Here is a 19,240-nt window from a genome sequence, read left to right as displayed (position 1 = left end):
TTTGGGAGTCTGTCAAAGATGAGGAATACGTTGGAGGACACACTGCATTCGAAGAACAAGTTACTTAACCCTGGTAACGTTCTTTCGACTGGATGTTCCTCCAACGTATTCCTCATTGTCCTCCCAACCCACCCCTCTGTAGAATTTCCCATGCTATTGCAGCTGTTGTTCCCACAAGGCTGAGTACTGTCCTGCTCATATTATGAGCGCTTCTGATACACAAAGAGGGAAAAACATTACTGAGGCCAACGAGCGCCGTGCGTGTGTCTTATAACAGCGGATGACGTCATCCTCAACGGAGTCCTTCGTGAAACATCGACGCAGGGCGCCCTCTGCCAATAATTGCCAAAGCTGGACATTACATGTCAAAGATGAGGAATATGTTGGAGGAACATCCAGTTGAAAGAACGTTACCAATGGTAAGTAACTTGTTCTTCTTTTCCGTAACAACACTTTATTTCAGAGAAGGTAACGGGGGCTGAGGGCTCGACGCCTTCCCCCTTGTGCTGATTAAGCATCCACTCCTCAGGTGGTGGATCTTCTCTTTACTCTTGGTACCTCTTCCAAAGTTCTAAAATTGCTCATCCTTTCTCTAATTTCTTCCCTGTGTGCACGGCGTGCAAATAAGGTGGTCATGTGTTGCACTGCCGCTTTTGACAATTATCCCCCTCCTTGTGGTCATGGCATGAACATTTGTACCTGCGTTGCCCTTTACGCATTCTGCACTGTACTGTTTGAGCTTGGGTGTATGTTTTGGCAGGTGCATTTGAGGAGTGTCCCCCATAATGATAAGTCTCAATTGACTGTCAATACTTACCAGATCGTTAAATAAACCTTTGCTTTAACTTAAATCACCACTTTTAACATTTTAAAACAACAAATATGAGCAAGCACCATCAATCGCTGCTCAATACTCTTATTTCACTGACCTATCTATTCTTTTGATTGGTGCCAATCGTTGTGCTACACTTTATCTTTAATCACTATTATTTTTCAACTCTTCACAATTTGATCGCTCCTCGATATTTTACTTAAACAACATTTAGACTAGTCACACATTATAAAACACTGTGATCACCTCTACTCGCGCCTTTACTTTACCCTGTATAGGGTTTGAGACATCACATTCTCTTTCTACTCCTGTTGGAGTTTGAATTGTCTCCTAATTCCCTTGAATTGGGACTCCTTGGAGGTCTCTTATCTCTACAAAATGTCCTGTTACTCAAAATGATCACAATCCTGTCTCTTTATATGCCATTCCCCTTAGTCTACTTTCTATTCGTTCATCCACTCCAGGCCTCCGGTATCGACGACTCCTTCAATCCGACCACTTCACCTTCCGTCTGCAGAGCGCACGTGGAAACGGAGCAGAGATTTCTTCAAAGAGCAACCTGCCCACTGTTTCCATTCTTCTTGCAAGTTTATTTCTATTCGGCCGCTCTCCACAGAAAACTCCCGATCTTCCAGCTAATGGCAGAGGATGCCCGATCGTCCGAAACTCTGGAGCTGAACTAGTTTGGATCTTTACACCATCCGCACCGCCCCCACGTGAGGTTAGGGTCCTTTTAGGAACGTGCATAGGTCATGAATGGGATCACACAGATTAATTCAGAGTCCAAATAACCGAACCAACTCAGGAAGATGGCAAAGTTCTGTTTTATTAACAATGATCTAAAACAGGGAGTTGACAGCGAACATCAACGGACGTATGTGCAGTCTCATCGATCTTTACACAAAACATAGTATTTATATCAAAAATACATCAGAGATGACGTCATACTACATGGCAATAATGAAAATCCTATTATCAAGGGTTGGGATTGGCTAAGCGGAACAAATAAGCATACTTCTATAGGAGCTGGGATTGTTATTGGCTATCATATCCGGTGGACAACTTATGCCTACCTCTAAAACATGTAATCTTCAGAAACATTAGATACAGTTTCTCATTGCTTTTCAAACTATAAGGTCCATCATTATATGTACTACTAGAATTGGTTGGCATGCTTGTGCCATGTCTGGAACATTCGGTTCACTTAGCAGCATGTAAGCCCAGACCCAGGTGCAAAGAGATGGGGTGTAACACTACCTCCTTACCCAATTATCCCAGCATCTCTCATCACCCATGCCTTCTGCCATGAAGATTGTCTTTGTACTTGGCCTTGAAAAAGTATCCTTGTCTTTGAGAATGCACGGGAGTGAAGGCGCTCACTATTGTGTCTAGGATTCCAAGTTCAAACTCTATTTTCATCCTTGGCTCGCGTGACAGGAGACCACGTTTTGGTCCATTTTGCTGATTTTAAATGCTCTAAATGAATCAAACTTGGCACTCTTGGTGTTCTTTCTTTGCACCTTAACAAGGGATGATTCATCCTCTGCACGTTCACGCATTTCCAGAATAGATGGCTGACCTTGGCTGCTTCAGTCTTGACTCCAGGCCAGAAAACCTCGTCTTGCAGCTCCACGATTCTTCTTATTCTTGCTGTGACAGTTTTCCCTTCCCGCTTCATCGGTCCTGGCTTACTAAATTCCTGATACCGATGTCCAGCTTCTATACAATGGCGGCTTCGCCTGCATCTATTCACTACGTATAGTCAGCTTCTATGATGACTTAGTCTACCTTGCGTTTCGGCATCTGTACATCTATGCAACTGTTGATTTTCTGCAGCACTTTGTGCACAAGTATTCTTCTGCGTATTCATAAGCTCACTTGATGCTTTACGTGTTCCTCCCTTAAGTTGTCATCACTTCGGGGATACATTTGAGAGGGTTGTCTCAAAGTGTAACTTCATTCGAGCACACGCTGTGGTATTGGCACAATGGCAGGTGTCAATCACGGCACAGTCTCATCTCTCCAACATATAGGAGGAAGAAGAGCAGGGTCTCTTGCAGAGGTATACAGCTGCTCCTCTGCATGTCTATAACACGATTTCGCACTTACCATCAAACCTGGACAACACTGGTGCTTCCAGTAACCTCCTTTTTGATTTCAATAAATTTCCTCTATCACTTCCTAGACTGGTCAAAAGTCGAGCACTTTTCAAATAGATACCTTGTATGCTCAGTTCTGTCGACTAACGTTGAGTAATATTCCAACAACCCCATAATGGCCATGAGTTCCTGTCTGGATTTTGGGTGTTACGATTCAGAATGGCATGTGTTGGGAAATTCTTTTTTTTTTTACTTTACTTCCATCGATATCAATAGAACCCCAGCTAGTTTGCTATGCCTTGAACCCTGATCTGACTTCAAGGGTAAGTACAACATTTTTGCTTCCCTTAAATATTGCTCAACTACTTTATTTTGGTGGTACTTGCCAGCCCTTCTGGTGTCGGGGAGAAGGACTGCAGACCTTTTCCGATTCCTGTTATTTTACTGTAGCGCACATCACCTTAAAGGGAAGTGCTGCAGAGGTGCTTCGTATCTCTTTGCTTTTGTTTTTTGTAACCTTTTGATGTTCCTTGGACAGGCTGGTGGCAGTGAACCGTGTTTTATCCTTTTTTTCAGTTACACTTCCAGGCACTTTTTTCCCCTAACGTGCCATTTCTAGTACCATATACTCAAAATGCCTATGCCATGTGAGTTAAGGACAGGTCCTTGGCCATCTAGTTCTTTGGCGTTATTCTTGCCCTCTGGCACAGAAACTGCCATACATGGTTGCACTTTCATGGAATTGGGCTTGGGTTCCTGGGCAAAGTGGGGTGAGTGTGCTGAAATAGGGGTCGGGACTGTCTGCTCCCACATCATCCTCCATGCCAGATCATGCCTGTTGCTGTGCAGATGCGCCCATGATTAGACAGCGCTTAACTGTTTGTATGGTGCTTGCCCTTGCCATTGGTCAGCTGGGGCAGACCCCAGCTCGATTTTGGGATAGGAAGAGGAGCCTTGTATCTTTCTCAGATTGTCCATTGGAGTCAAGACTCCAAAGGAGATTGAGCTGAAGACCTGGGAGACCTCCGCCATGGACAACCAACTTTGCTAATGCCAACTCCCAGTGAAGTCTTGCTGCCATCTTATAAGACCTTGCTGGTGCTTCGATTATTTGACTGGTGGAACTAATCAGCCCTGACCTCTGCAACTATAAGCCTGCTGCCAGAAGCCGTTGGAGATGTCCTCGAAACGCTCTCTGGGCTGATCAGCTTCTGCAAGGGCATCTCTGCTGGAGGTCTGGTCTATGCAGGTTGTTGACATGTGGTTTAACATCTCTCCTACTGTTGCTGCTCTCCTGCACCAAGAGAGGCCTTCTTGGAGCCGCTGCTTTCTCTTCACCTCGAATCTCCACTGCTGCTCCCGGGCTGTTTTTTTTGTGCTGCTACACTGGTCTGCTGTGTCCTGGTGGTATGTTCACTTTGTCAGACCTGGTGTGGCTGCTGTCCTAAAGTGCCTGAGCTGCCAAGCTAGAAGTGCTTAGGAACCGTCCTACCGGAGCCTCAAGCTGCCCTCTAGCCAGACCCAATCCTGAAGTCAACTTTAACCACTGGACCTCCATGGATTGAATCAATGGCAGAAGTGTCCTCCGTGATTCTGAGTACCTTAGGGGTGCCCACTCAGAAAATCTGAGTAAGAGGCGCAAGCATACTTACCCGTTTCTGTGCTTTCTTGGCAATAGGGATTGTATGGGCATAAAATCCACTCCCTGAATGTTGCATGGTTGTGATCGGTGGAGTTCTAGCCAAGGGATCCCCCTTCATCCCATGGTAAACTTGCACGTGGTGGTATTGAGAGTGTACCCCTAAAACTATTACTTGCCAGGTAACTTCAAAGGTGCTTTGTTTCCGCAACTTTTGCCAAAGCTTGTTCTAAGGGGGTCTTTTAAGGCTTCCATCTCCCCTCTCGGGTTCTTATCTGGAACTTTGACTATGAGATACCATGCCTATTTGCCTACCTACCTGATTGGGAAGGGCAGCTAAACTATAGTTCTAGTTATAAAGTTATATCAATAAGGCAAGGTATGGGGTTCTTTGATCTTTCACTTCCTCAGTTTCATTGAGTTGAATTAATTTGATGTGTAAGTGTGAAGTGTACGTAGTCTCCCCTTGAGTATTTACACCAAACGTCTCTCTCATAGACACATTCCAACATGGTCACCATCCTGTGGGCACAAATACCCATTGAGAACTCACTAATACTGCAGGTCAGTTCATACTCATATTGTATCTCATATGTACAATAATGGGTTCTGCTACACGAATAATTCCTTATACGATCTTAGATTGTCCTCCTATGGGTTCCAAACCCTCTTCAAATTATACTAAAGCCAAAAATAATTGCAAACCGAGCGTATAATCTTTATTTATTTATTGGACATTTGTATGGTGCCTATAAATAAGTGTTTCTTGACCCACTCTCATCAAAATAAGATATACAGTAACTATGAATAAATTACTTTGTCAATAAGGTGTTACTTAGCGTTGCAGATTTGCACATTTTGGAGGTTTGATACATGAATATTCACCAAGGAATTAGTCTAAGGTTTTCACATAAGAGATTAGCAGTGGATGATTTAGTGGTGGTAACATGTATGTAATGGTGAAGGTGCCTGCAAAATTCACGATGACATTTTTTGAACACCGGATGGTGAGGTAGTGAATAATTTGGTGAATACCGATTTGCTTTAGTAGTAATCGTGTTGCATATATTTTTCTTTTTTCTTCTTTAACTCCAAGCCAATTATGGTCCGGCGTCTGGTTCGTATTGATGTATTATTTGCTGTAACTCTGTATTTACAAATTGATTATGATTTATTGTGCCTGGTTTTACCATTGAATAATTGTCAATGGTCACATAAAATATTTGTAATTTTGGAATATGTAATGTCAATGTAAAACCATAAATGTATATAATTTTTAAAAAAATATGTAAATATTTACATTTGACTGGCGCTCTAGCCCCGAAGAAGACCTCCGTGAAGAGGTTGAAACACATGTTGGCGAGACCAGTTAAAGAATATATGCAAACACTGAATTTGTCTATTAATATGCATTTAAAATACCATGGTATGGTAATAGGGTTTGGCAGGTTTGGTTCTGAGAATCTATCCAGTAGGAACGTGCCTCCAGATATTTAACGGAGGGCCACATTTGCATTTTTCCAGCTTGTGCATCGAAGCCGCGTCCATCAGTTTGGACAGTACTCCCCACAATCTCTCATGTTCCCTTTCACCAAAAGAATTTCAGCTTGGTAACGTACAACTGCCAGATTTCCAAATGGATATAACTTGACTTTCTGAAACACTGTGCCCTGGATCCCAGTCCAAATGGCATCTTCTTGTAGTAGGATAAACCAAACAAGTGTTCTAAAATGCATCAAATTCCTGGATTGAAGGTGTAATTTCATCTGGTTATACACTGAGGTGGGGTCAATCTTTGAAAAGTCTTTCGTCTAGGGTGGCCAACTGTTCTGTATTTTGCAGGATTGTCCCGTAATTGGGCACTCTTTCTTGCTGTTCGCAGAGTGGCTGTGCGGGACGTGGGTTGCCCCGACCTGCTTTGTTCCCTGGAGTATGAAACTCAGGAGATGCAATTAGTTACGCTGGGGCCAGCTGCAGTAGGGCGCAGACCAGTAAATGTCAGTCCAGCCCTTGACAGTTGCCACTTGCCAGCCACTGTCTGATTCACCAGTGGCCCCAGCGAGGGAAATGTACCCCCGGCCTCCGTCCCATGAAAGCAGGAGACGGCGACACACTCGCAGTGAATCATCCACTGCAGAGCAGGCCTGTCACCAGCTGCCGCTGCATTGATTCGACGCTGGCCCAGCACAGGAAATGTGAAAATTCACAGTGACAGTGAGTGGCCATCGGCCGTCTGCACACTTGCACTACATGCTGGCGCCTGCTGCTGCCTGCATTCTCCGTTCTTGCTCCGGCTCTGCAGCACAGACCACCTCAGCCAGCAGCTCCTGGATCCTTCTTCTTCCAATCCAACCCATCCCGAAGCCGAGAGTGTGCGCCCGTGAACCAACCTGAGGTTGCAACCAATTTGCAAGTACTTGTCTTTGGGCTGGCTTCCCGGGCCCTGCATACTGCTCCAGTCCTTAACCAGCTTTGGCGTGTTGTCTGTTGCTCCTTGTAAATCCTCCTTTTGCCCCAGGCTGCGGCTGTGCCTCTAGTGCTGTGTGACCGACGGACCTCAGTCACTGCACTGTTAGACTCTGAGTCTGACCTGACTGCTGCCCTTGTCGCATCGTTTTGGGTGACTGGCCGTGTTAAGGGAAATGGCTTTGAGGTTAGGGAGGCGTTCAGCATGGGGAAAGGGATTCCGGGGTCCTTGTTAAAATAATAAAGTAGACGCATAACACGCAGCTCCACATCCTGTTTTTTTCTTTGGGCCTGTGGTAGGACCGCGTAGCCCCTATTGCACCGGGTAGCCCTGGTGCTGGGAGCATCACATTGGTGACAAGGGTTTGCCGAGCACGCGCAGGAGCGCAGCACTGTGAGGCATGGGCCGGTAGGATGCCGTTGGGCATTGCTAACGTGCTTCGGCGCACCTCCCTTCATTAGGCCTGCCCCTCCTCAAGCCACGGAGCTGCAGCCCCGGCAACAGGCGAGGAGGCAAGGAAGCCCTTCTCCTCCTCCTCCCTCCCCCCACATCCTCCAGCCCTAACCAACAGGCGGCCCTGTCCAACAGCAGGGGGACAGCAGGCATAGGGCCCGACGGCGCCCCTGTGGCCAGTGCTGGTCCCCAAGTGTGGGCCAAAGGTGTGGTGGTGGCAAGGCCCAGGATAAAAGGAGATAAGCCGCAACAGAGCGAGGGAAGCAACCTTGCCCCCGAACCCTGCCACGTGTTACTGGCCCCAAGGGGCCTACAAGCGCCACTCATTGCACGAGTGCCGGCAAAAGAGGACAAGGAAAAGCCCTGCAACGGGGAATGCACGCAACAAGACCTGAGGCCAACAGCGAGCCCTGTGCAGCCGAAGAGCACTAGACCGTAGACAAGTACCCGGCAGACAGCAGGAGGGGTAGAGCAAGACAACAGTGCACAGGCCCACCCAAGGCTGCCAGAGCCTCCCAACATATCGGATCAGGAGGCCTCCTCCACGTCGGCCTACGGCACGCCAGGAGGCGCCACAGGGCCGACAAACCCTTCAGGAGGTGCTTCACAGGTATTACACCTACCTCACCCTTTCGACTTGCGAGACACCAGCAATCTGGGGCCACAATGGCCAATCTGCCTGAGGGACTTCAAGTTCTACGTGGGAGCTATAGGACTCACAGACGACACCCGCCTGAAGAACGCCTTGTCCATGGCGGTGGGACCCGCCGCATAGGACATCGCGGGGGAGCTGCTTGACCTGGACACTGTCGTATCGCAACCTGCATGAGAAATTGTCTGAATATTTCGCACCTCACACCAACCTAGACTATGAGAGGCACATCTTTCATACAACACGTCAGGACAAAGGGGAGTCCCTCGATAACTCTGTCATGAGGCTCCGCATCAAACTCAAGTACTACGAATTCCACAGGTATTCAAACGAGGAGGCTCTGAGGTCTCAAGTCATCGCAGGCTGCGAGTCGCAAGCATTCAGAAAGAAACTACTGCAGAAACTGAGGTCGCTACAGGACATTTTAGCCTTGGCTAGGATGGAAGCAGCGGTAGACTGCCAACTTGACAGCTTGGGGAAAATCACCATACAGCATAATCCGCTGAAACAGACGCCATCACCAAACTGTCTGCGGCGCCGAATTAACCAGGCAAAAGGTCAGAAGTGACGTGTTTCCGGTGTGGATACGAGTACCCCCACACAGGTGAATGTCCCGCTCTGCGGGGAAGACAATCACTTCCGGGCTGTTTGTAAGAATGCACCAATCAATACACCCAGCGGGCAGAGATTTCCAGAATGACGGAGAAGCCCCCGGACAAGCCCGCTGGGTTAACCAGCAGTAAGGTGAGCCCAGGGGTCAGAGGAAGGTAGATCGAGAACATCATAGCACGTACACCTGAGATGACCGTCGGGCTCCTGATGGCGGCAGACGCAGTGGCAGGAGGAGAATCGTACCATAGAGATAAGATCACCATCGAGCACGGATGCCCCATCATCGGGAGAAGACCAGCGCAAGAAGGGCTATGTGTGGGCACTCAACAACTGTACCGCCACCCAACATAGGCCCATACTCGCACTACACGTCAATGACCCCCTGCTGGAGTTCCTCATTGACACGGGGGCAACAGTCAATATTTTATTTTTATTTTTTTTAACATTTGTATAGCGCACAAACAGCCCAGGGGCATCGTGGCGCGGTTACTTGTAGGAGGCTTAGTTGCAGTGGGGTCAAAATTTACAAATTTTAGATTATACATAATATGCAAGTTGCAGAAGCAAAACATTTGCAGATTCTCAGGGATGAGGCAAGTAGTCCCAACGGACTGTAGTGTTGATCAAACAAACAAGGTGGTTTTCACACCTTTGCGGAAGGCAGGGTGTGAGGATTCGGCCCGCAGGGTGGTGGAAAGGGCGTTCCAGTGTAGGGAGGCAAGTTAGGGGTAGCTGGTGCCTCCTGCTCTGGCTCTTTTTACCCTGGGCACGGTGAGCATGTTTACGTAGGGTGTTCTGGGAGGCCTTATGGGCGTGGCGGGGTGGATTCTTTGTGACAGGTAGGCCGGTGCAGAGAGTTGGATGCATTTATGGGTGAGAGTCAGGGCTTTGAATATAGCCCTCTCCTTTATTGGGAGCTAGTGGGCTGATTTTCTAGTAGCAGTGATATGTTCTCTGTTAGAAATTCCTTCATCCGAGAAGAGGCATAACACTCTCGCCAATCGTCCAAAACTCACGAAGCCAACGGTTGACATATACCCATATGTGAAGGTATTTTCCAAACTGGACTTCACAAAAGGGTACCACCAGATCGAGATAGCGCCCAAATCCTAATATATCACCACGTTCGTGACGCACTTAGGGCTGCTTCAATACAAAAGACTCTGTTTCAGAATATCGTCGGCCGCCAAAATATTTCAGGATAATCCACAAAGTCATACGGCATGTACCCAACTGCCTCAACTATTCGCACAACGTGTTGGTCTTCGGAAAATCTAAAAAGGAACATGACGTAGCCCTTAACAGAGTGTGTTCTGCGCTTGAGGCCGCTGACCTCACCCTCAACAAAGCAAAGTGTGAGTTTGGGAAAGGGTCACTTTGGTTTTTCGGGTACATCTTCTCGGAAAAGGGAATGCGACCTGGCCTGGACAAAGTGGCAGCACTCAACACGGCACAACCCCCTCAGAACACGTCTGAGCTGCAGTCCTTCCTGAGTCTGGCAAACTATTGCTCCCGATATCTCAAAGACTATGCCACCGTAAGCAACCTGCTTCGACTCCTCACCTGCAAAGATCAGCTGTTTGAGTGGTGAAGGGACTTCCAGAGCGCAATTGAAATGATTTGCAATAACATTGCCTGGGTGGGGAGGACATGGCATACTTCGCACAAAGGAAGACCGAAGTAATCGTGGATGCCAGTCCCATGGGACTGAGAGCAATCCTGACTCAGAAGGACCCCGTGGACCTCTCCAACGTCTTCATCATAGCATATGCCAGCAGGAGCCTCACGGCCACAGAACAGTCCTACTCTCAGGCGGAAAAGGAGAGTCTGGCCGTGGTATGGGCCTGCGAATACTTCCACCTGTTCCTGTACAGGAAGGCATTCACGATCATAACAAACCATCAGGCCCTCCTAACAATATATGGAGACACAAAGGCCAGAATGCCCCCAGGATCGTCCGGTGGGGTCTGCGCCTGCAGGACTAAAAATTCGACATACAAAGTCGCCCAGGCAAGGAGGAAAATCCAGCGGATTATCTATCCCTCTACCCAACAGGCCTGGGACAGGCAGGGCCATCCATTGCCGACGTGTTCATCACCTACATGATACACCACCTCCAGCTGCTCCCAATGCACTGGGCTGACCTCGCCGCAGCGTCCGGGCAGGACAAGGCCCTCAGCATCGTGGTCCACTGCCTCAAATCTGAAAGAACATCACACTTCAAGCCAGGAATGAGAACGAAGCCGTACAGGATGATATCTGGTGCGTAGACCTGGTAAAGGACGAGTTATCCGTCGTCGATGACCACATCATCCTCAAGGGCTGCAAAGTGGTCATCCCAGAGGGAGAAGATAATTGGGCTGGCTCACGAAGGTCACTGGTGGGTGGTGTCAATGAAGCGGCTTCTTCGAGAAAAGGTGTGGTTTCCCAAACTGGACAACATGGTAGAGGAAATGGTAGGGGGATGCCCTGCCTGCACACAAGTGACTCTGCCTCTGCACCCGAATCCACTACAAATGTCTCCCCTCCCCGAGGCTGTCTGGGATGAGCTGGCGCTGGACTTCTTCGGTCCCCTGCGCAATGGCACGTATGTCCTCGTGCTGATAGACGAGCATTCTCGGTTTCCGTAAACCCAGCCGGTCGAGAGCACATCGGCCACGTGCGTGATCCCGGTACTAGACCGTATGCTGTCCACATACGGAATCCCGAGAGTTATAAAATCGGACAATGGCCCGCTATTCACGAGCCAGGACTTCCAAAACTTTGTGAAGTACGTGGGGTTCCTGTACAGGAAAGTGGCCCCCACAATGGCCCCAAGCCAACAGCGTTGTCGAGAGGTTTATGGCAAGCATCAAGAGGACACTGCAGATAGACTACATACTCAACAAGCCTTTCGAGCAAGCACTCTACCAGCTATTACGCCACACTCCCCACAGCACCACAGTAGTATGCCCTGCAGACTTGATGTTTCGACGCCCCATCAAAACGATGCTACCGGAAGGACCCGCCTAGGTCCTGCCAATGCCACTAGAACAGCAAGCGAGAGACAAAGACAAAGACCAGAAAGAGAACAGCAAGATGAAGGATGGAGCAGACACCCGGAAGCTGGCTCAGGACAGCACCATTGAACTAGGAGACCAACTGCTGGTACGTCAACCAATGGGTCATAAGGAAGATGCCACTTTTGCCCCTGAACAGTGACCCACAAGAAAGGCACCATGATCAAAGCCAGCTGGGATAGACAATCGGCAGTGACGAGAAACTCCTCCCACTTCAAGAAGACTGAGGCCTCGCCAACACTTGGGTGGGAGCAGATGTATGAGAGTCCCGAGGAAAGGCCATCTGATGAACCCGATCTTGGAGACTGGGAGCAATCAGAAGATGATGATGGTGGCGGGAGCGAGGCCTTGTCCCCGCTGGGGACTCGCCTCCCCTAGAGGCCTCATAGATGTCTTATGAAGCCTCCGAGACTTATTGAGGAAATGGAATGACCCACTGTGTGTGACCTGTTATCTTAAAAAGGGGGGAGATGTCACGTCGTCATGACGACTGATTAGTCCACCACATCGTGGTGGGGGATGTTAGGAAAGATTTTCATTTCATGTGTAATTTTCCCTCTAATTGTGTACCCCCCAACTTTTTGCTGCTATTAAACACCATAGTCTGACTTTGCCAGTGGAGCACAGCCTTCTGCTGCACTCCCCTGGCCTTTTTCACTCACTTGTTATGGGAAACCGACATGCCCTTAAAGAAGGTCAGTACTGGGAGACTTTGTTTCCCTTAGTACTTGTCATTGTTGCAACTTTTCTGCAACATGTTGCAAGTGCACAATGTACCTTTACAATATAGTGCACTTGGGTCTACCTGTCATTTCCAAAGGCCCTACATACTCTCGAAGGATTTTTTAGGAGAAGTGCAGATGTGCCTTGGACAGGGCTTGTGACAGCTTATCTTTTCTCATATTTTTGACTCCTTCCTGCCAGGTAAACCGCCCCCTGAGCAGATCTCCCATTGGTTCCTCTTCATTTTGGCGCGAAGGAGATTTTGGATAAGAGAAGGCTCCAAAACCCCATGCAATGTCGAGCTCTTGAGTTCTCACTGAACGAAGGATAGGATCCAAGTATCCTGAAACTAAGAAGCCGAGTCGAGGAACGGCTGGTTACCCACTGGAAGGTTTGGCACCCTGAGCCCGCTGTCGTCCACTGGACCCCTTTGCATCTGATCGAACTAGAAGGTCTGAGAAGATGCTTTGACCCATTGGAATAGTGGAACTAACTATTCTCTGCATCTTCATCAAGCCCTACAAGTAAGCCTTCTCAGAAGTGTCCCTGGGCCAACCAGTGGGCTGACCAGCTTGCACAGGAAATTTGCTCTGATACCGCCGCCTTTTCGAAACTTGGTACATCGCAAGCTCTGTGTTCACGGCACTCTCGCACCGAATTTCGTATACATTTGGCGTTCCCAGGTCTTTCGTAAAGGGAGAGTGCCCGAACTGGAGTATACATGGTTACCGTGTCGCCCAGCCGTGGTGACAAACTTTGCAGGTGCGTTGCAGCTGTGCTGCCTTGTGCCCTTAAGCCTGCTACAGCTAACCTGACCTGATCCATCCACCAGGAGCTGAGAAATCCACTTTCCCGTTTGGCAATCAACGCTGTAACTTCGTCGCTGAAAGTCACAAGAGACGCGAAATTGCCGCATTTGAACCCGCAACCGAATTGGACTCGACTGCCAAAGTTTGGTTGGAGTGAGCCAGGGGTCGTGATTAATTGCAACCATTACCGGTGGCCCCTAGCACATCCATCCATTTTTACGCACAAGTGGCCCCTGAGGGCCCCCTCTTCTTTCCACAGGTAGCCTAAGCTAACAAACTATTCCCAACTCCTGGAACCTGTTTTCCCTCTTGGGGAGAATAGTGGGAACTTATTCTGCATCACCTCACCCACCTTCCTGAGCTGCTACAGACCCTACAAGAGAGTAAAAGTTGGCAAGACATTGGATTACTAACAGAAGAACAATACCTTTATATGAACATCTCTTACATCACATCAGTCATTTATTTTATCCTAAAAATTCACAAACCTTTCACAGGCCCATTATCAACAGTATTGGTTCTTTGACAGAAAAAAGATCAGAATATATTGATCATCAGTTACAACCACTGGCAGCAGGTTTATCTTCATTCATTAAAGATACTAAGCATATAATCCAACAATTGGAAAACATACAATGGGAATCCAACTATTGGTTAGTCACTTTAGATGTTTCAGCTCTATATACTAGCATTCTTCATGACAAAGGACTCCACACCACTAACTATTTCCTGAAAACCAGATCAGTATCCTATTTGCAACAGAATCTGATGATCCTAGAAATGTTACATTTCACCTTAACAAATAATATCTTTATCTTCAACCATCAGCTTTATAAACAGACCCAAGGAACTGCAATGGGTGCCAGGTTTGCACTGTATTATGCTAACTTGTATATGGGACATTGAGTTAGAGCACGCGTGGCAACACGCAGCATTTACCACATACAACAATGTGGTTTATTGGGGGAAATACATTGACGACATCATGATCTGGAACAGAACCAAAGATCAAATTATGGACTACAACTCTCAGCCTCAACACTTACAATCTGTAATTAACAATGCAACAGAGTCAATCACAAATAGATTTTCTGGACCTTCACCTCTATATCAAAGACAATACCATTCATACTACACTTTACATCAAACCAACTGCAGTTAATAGTATACATCATGCATCCAGTAACCTTTCAAAACATGTAACCCAAAATATACCTTATGGAGAAATGTTGAGAGTGAAAAGGAAATGCTCAGCTCAAGAGGAATTTGAAAAACGTGTATCCAATACCATACAGAAATTCAAACAGAGAGGATATAGTCAAAAGCATCTGAATAAAACCTATTTGAAAACACAGACTTGCACAAGAGAAGACCTCCTGCAAGACAAACCCAAACTTCCACAGCCGGCAAATCCAGAAAAAATATGATTCATAACAACTTACAGTACAATCATCAAATACAAAAAGTAATGAAGAAAAATTGGAACATACCTAGTTGATCTGCATTTTTAACATATCCTGGATGACCAACCTAGTATACCCTTTCGTAAAACAAAAAACCTAAAAAACAAGTTAAGTCCATCTCATGTTTACCCAGTGAGACCACAACAAATTGGCACATCAACAATGTGGTTGCAACCACCCATACAAGGAAATTACAAATGTGGACAATGCCACATGTGCAAATATTCAGAAAATGCTAAAACAAGTATACAAAAGCCGAATGGAATTCAAGTACCAAACAACTTATCAACTGTAACAGCAAGTATGTAATTTATGGGATTAGATGTCTGTCATGGTCATGAAGTCAGGGGCACAGGCATGCAGGGGTCGCATGCACAGGAGACCTGGGTGGACACTTTCCTAGCGTCTTTGGCGCCAGGCTCATGAACAAAAGTAAAAGAAGAACATCCATCTAACACCAAAAAGCGTTTATTATGGACATAGCACTTCAAATGCATTAACCGTGAACATTCCATCCATTAAGCAGGATGCATTAACCTTGAAAATTCCATCCATTAAGCAGCCCCAAGTGTATTTTTGGGTGTGGCTGCTAATGGATTGCCTTTACACGTACTCGCGCTCTAGGAGTGGCAGGGTGTGGCTGGTAAATGTGGCTGGTAAACCCTCCCTAATGGGCGTGCCCACAATCTCGGCTATATAAGCAGCCCCGATCCTCAAGACAGACGCTTTGAGTTATTCTGCACTTGCAAGCAGCGTAACGCTCTCCGTTGCCTGAGGTCAGACTTACCTTTGAAGATCCTTCTTCCTGGACATCCTGCTTCCTGCCAGCATACTTACCAACTGGGGGAAGCTGTTCTTACCTGTATATCTCTTCGTTGAACCAAGTATTCATCTTTACACTTTCCGGAACATCAAAATCACTGCAGCACGACACGCTCCATCGTCGACCGCAGCGCCTGCAAGGAAAAACTTCGCGCTTTTCCTTAAACCATCACTTACCTGCTGTTGAACATTGCGGTAGCATCCATCTTCCATCCGGCCGCGTCTCACAGCTGCATTAAGGCCACATTTCCATCTAAGGGAAGAAAACAGAAGAGAGACATTATTGCAGGCATAAATAGGAGCAACATATAAAGACATTAAACAGAACGAACAGCATCACAAGAGCTCAAGAAAGACTTACCAATCATAAGGAGAAGCATAGTCGCAGCTGGACTGAACTAATCCTTATCAGGGATCAGTGAATGAACTAGATCTCATTTGACGTGCCCCTGCCTGAAGTAGCAGGACGGAGAGCTTATCTTCTATAATTCACAGGTGAGCTTTATGGGCCGGCGTATGTGCACAGAAACCGTACTTTGGTGTGAAGGGTTCGAGAGGTACAACAATCACAGATTGGTGCACTCACACACTCATCTCCACGCAGGAGCAGTATCACCACGTACCACCGCTCACAGCTTTTCTACTGAGGGAGAGGCCTGAAGGGGGTGATTCAAGTTCAGGGAGGGCTGCAACCGTGCCCCAGCGTCTCCGCAGAGACCAGGTGAGCGTAACAATGTCCCTGCAATTTACTTTACATAGGTAGCACTATTGAGTCACTTAAGACACGCATAGGTGAACACATCAGAGCTATTATCAATCAAGACGTAAGGTCGCCTCTTGCAACCCACTTTCAAGCAAAACATGTTAAAGAACACCTGGCACAATTGACTTTTTTCAGCATGGAAAAGGTAACATTACCACCAAGAGGAGGCAATTTAGAAAAAATCCTTAGACAACGCAAAGCCTTTTGGATTTGCAATATGAACACTTGCCACTCCGGTTTAAACACCGACCAGGAGTTAAACTGTTTTCTTTAAATTACATATTATGTATTTTAAAATGTATTTAATTATAAACCATTAAGGGTCCGGTATTTCATCCAACAAACCAGACCAAAGCAAGATTCACAATTATATGTGCAAAGAAATGTGTTTATTTATTTCAAGTTTGAAAAATGTTCCAAATCCCAAATCAAGACAAATGTTGTTTCAAATGCATTACAAAGCATATTTTCTGTAACCTATATCAAATATCATAATCGGTAATTATACAATCCAGGTTTTATTTTCAATTTGTTGAGCTCACAAGAGCATAATGACCTCATAATCACAGAAGGCTATAAACAAAATAGCAATAATTGAAAATAGTCAAAAATAATGTTTTTCCAAACCAAAATGGCGGATTTGCGCCTAGTACGCATGACGACATCGCATACTATATACCGCGGCCAAAATCAAGATATTCACGGCAATTGTACCGCAAAGAACTGGATATTTTGATTCTCAAAAAGCGAACCAAAGGTAAAAACATTTGAATCCTTTTTCTCTTTCTGATTTGTATTCAATGGTTAAATAATAAAGTAGTTAAGAATAATTATCAACAAGATCTATATACCAAGATCACTTATGGTTTGTTTCTCCTCATATGCAGGAAGAAAGACCATATTGGCAAAATTTGAGGTCCTACTTAGTAAAAGTGGCCAGTGCACTTAAATGGATAGCAATACAAGGCAACAATAACTGTAAGTAACTAAGCAATTTCTTTTCTTTCTTTATTTTTTTCCTTAATTTTGAAGTCATTATAGAATAAGCAAGTAAACAAATGTATACCTGGTTTTGTCTTAGCTTTTTAGGGTAACACCCAAACCCTTCAAGAATCTTAAAATTGCACCTCCTGATGACCCGCCAGACGGTATGGCGGGGAAACACGTGTTGGGGAGCAAACAAGTAGAATCAATGCATAAAAGGAGCATATTAAATCCATGATCTAATGTAGAAACAAGAGAACCTACCAGGACAAAGATGATAAAACATCATTTATGATGTACAACAGTATTTAATGAAGTTAATTCAATAGTCAAGCAGACAGGAAAAATAAGCACTATAATCATATGAATTGAATGAAGAGAATTCAATCTCTACAAGCCAATTACAACGGTATAACTTCAATTAAATTTAGAAGAACAAAGCAAACAGCGTATACTGTCATTATTTTGTGCTATTCAACAAAATAAAAGGTAAAAGTGAAAGCGCAACATATTTGCATTTTAAAGTTACTTTAGACCCTATATCGCCCATCTGCAGTACCGCGTGCGTCAGTACATTTGAGAAATAGGCTCCCCTCTTCTTAGGGACTGGACTACCTTTTAGTTAGGATTGTGATCACTGCAGAACTACCTAAAGATTCTGTGCACTACCTGCTTCCTTCCTTTCTAGGCTGTGGACCCATTTCGTGCATTAACCCTTTAGGCCACTTGGTTTTGTATTTATGTATTTTAGTAGGATTAAGTTGGTTTAAGTTAATAACTATTGTGTTGAAACTCAAAGGCCTTACACCTGACTGGGAGTGATTTGTAAGTGCCATTTTACTCTGTGTGCTCATTGAGGTCTTTCAGTCACCCTCACCCCTCCTGAGACCTAATCTTGATTGCCGCCAATGCTACCTTGATTGGTCTGGCTTGTCCAGAAGGTTACCCTGTTCCAAGAAACTAGGGTGGCCTTCTGAACCTCTTGCCGTCAGGTCAGAGTTCAGAAATCCATCTTAACAGGGGACGGCCTGTGTTTGGGGCGTGTTAAGGGAAATGACGTTGGGGTTAGGGAGGCAGGCGGCATGGGGGAAAGGGGTTCTGTGGTCATTGTTAAAATAATATAGTAGACTCATAACCTGGAGCTACGCGTCCTGTGTTTTCTTCGGGCCTGCTGTAGAACTACACAGCCATGGTGCATAAGGTAGCCCACGGTGCTGGGAGCATCACAGCACTTTAATTAAAAATAATGTGCGCAGGCCGTGGTACGCCTGCCTTTTATGTGACACTGGCATAAACATTTCAGGCAGTCCATACATGTGCCGACTTGTGCACCTCCTGGCTTGCTGTTCTCCTCCTGTCCGTTTGTCAGCTTGCTGAAGCCTGAAGAGGTAGCTGTGCTGCTCACTGTATCATTCTGTCTGTTGTTGTGGATCTAGGAACCTCAAGCTCGTCCAATGCACGGAGGTGCTGCAACTACTTACTTAGTTTCCACCAAGGGCTCGCAGGCTGGTAAGTGCAGTGGTGGGAAAAAGGAACTAGTGGTACTCTGGCTGCAATCAAAAAGGAGGGAATGGGTTGGACGGACAGATGGTGGGGGGCACGGGGTATGGGTGTCGAGTGGGGTGACCAGGATCACAAACTTTGGCTCAAATGGTTGGATTTCAACAGTAGTAATGTCTTATGTAGTTTAACCCCTTAAGTACGGAGGATGAGATTTCTCGTCCTCCGCACTGCTTACCTTTTGGGGGGGGGGGGGCGCATTGCCCCCCCCCCCCCCTTGCTGCTGCGGCCATCCTCCTGACCCCCAGGCTGTGAAGGGGAACACTTCCCCTTCCTTGCCTAGGGTTCGGGGGTTGCTGTGAT

At 46.4% G+C, this 19,240-nt stretch overlaps 1 protein-coding gene across 3 annotated transcripts in view; it reads left to right on the top strand.

Moving 5' to 3' along the window:
- FKRP (fukutin related protein) overlaps nucleotides 1–19,240 on the top strand; it is a 136,245-nt gene that overhangs the window by 97,035 nt on the left and 19,970 nt on the right. The window contains exon 3 of one of the 3 annotated variants that reach the window (XM_069644582.1): nucleotides 17,281–17,371. The exons of the other annotated variants lie outside the window; for them this stretch is intronic. The gene's annotated coding sequence lies outside the window, so the exon portion shown is untranslated. The remainder of the gene's footprint in view (nucleotides 1–17,280; nucleotides 17,372–19,240) is intronic. 3 annotated transcript variants of the gene reach the window in all.

The sequence above is a fragment of the Ambystoma mexicanum genome, chromosome 2p (assembly GCF_040938575.1).
Source record: "Ambystoma mexicanum isolate Mex_15411 chromosome 2p, UKY_AmexF1_1, whole genome shotgun sequence".
NCBI lineage: Eukaryota > Metazoa > Chordata > Amphibia > Caudata > Ambystomatidae > Ambystoma > Ambystoma mexicanum.
Note: the sequence above shows the minus strand (reverse complement) of the source record. Positions and strands in the feature narration are given on the sequence as shown.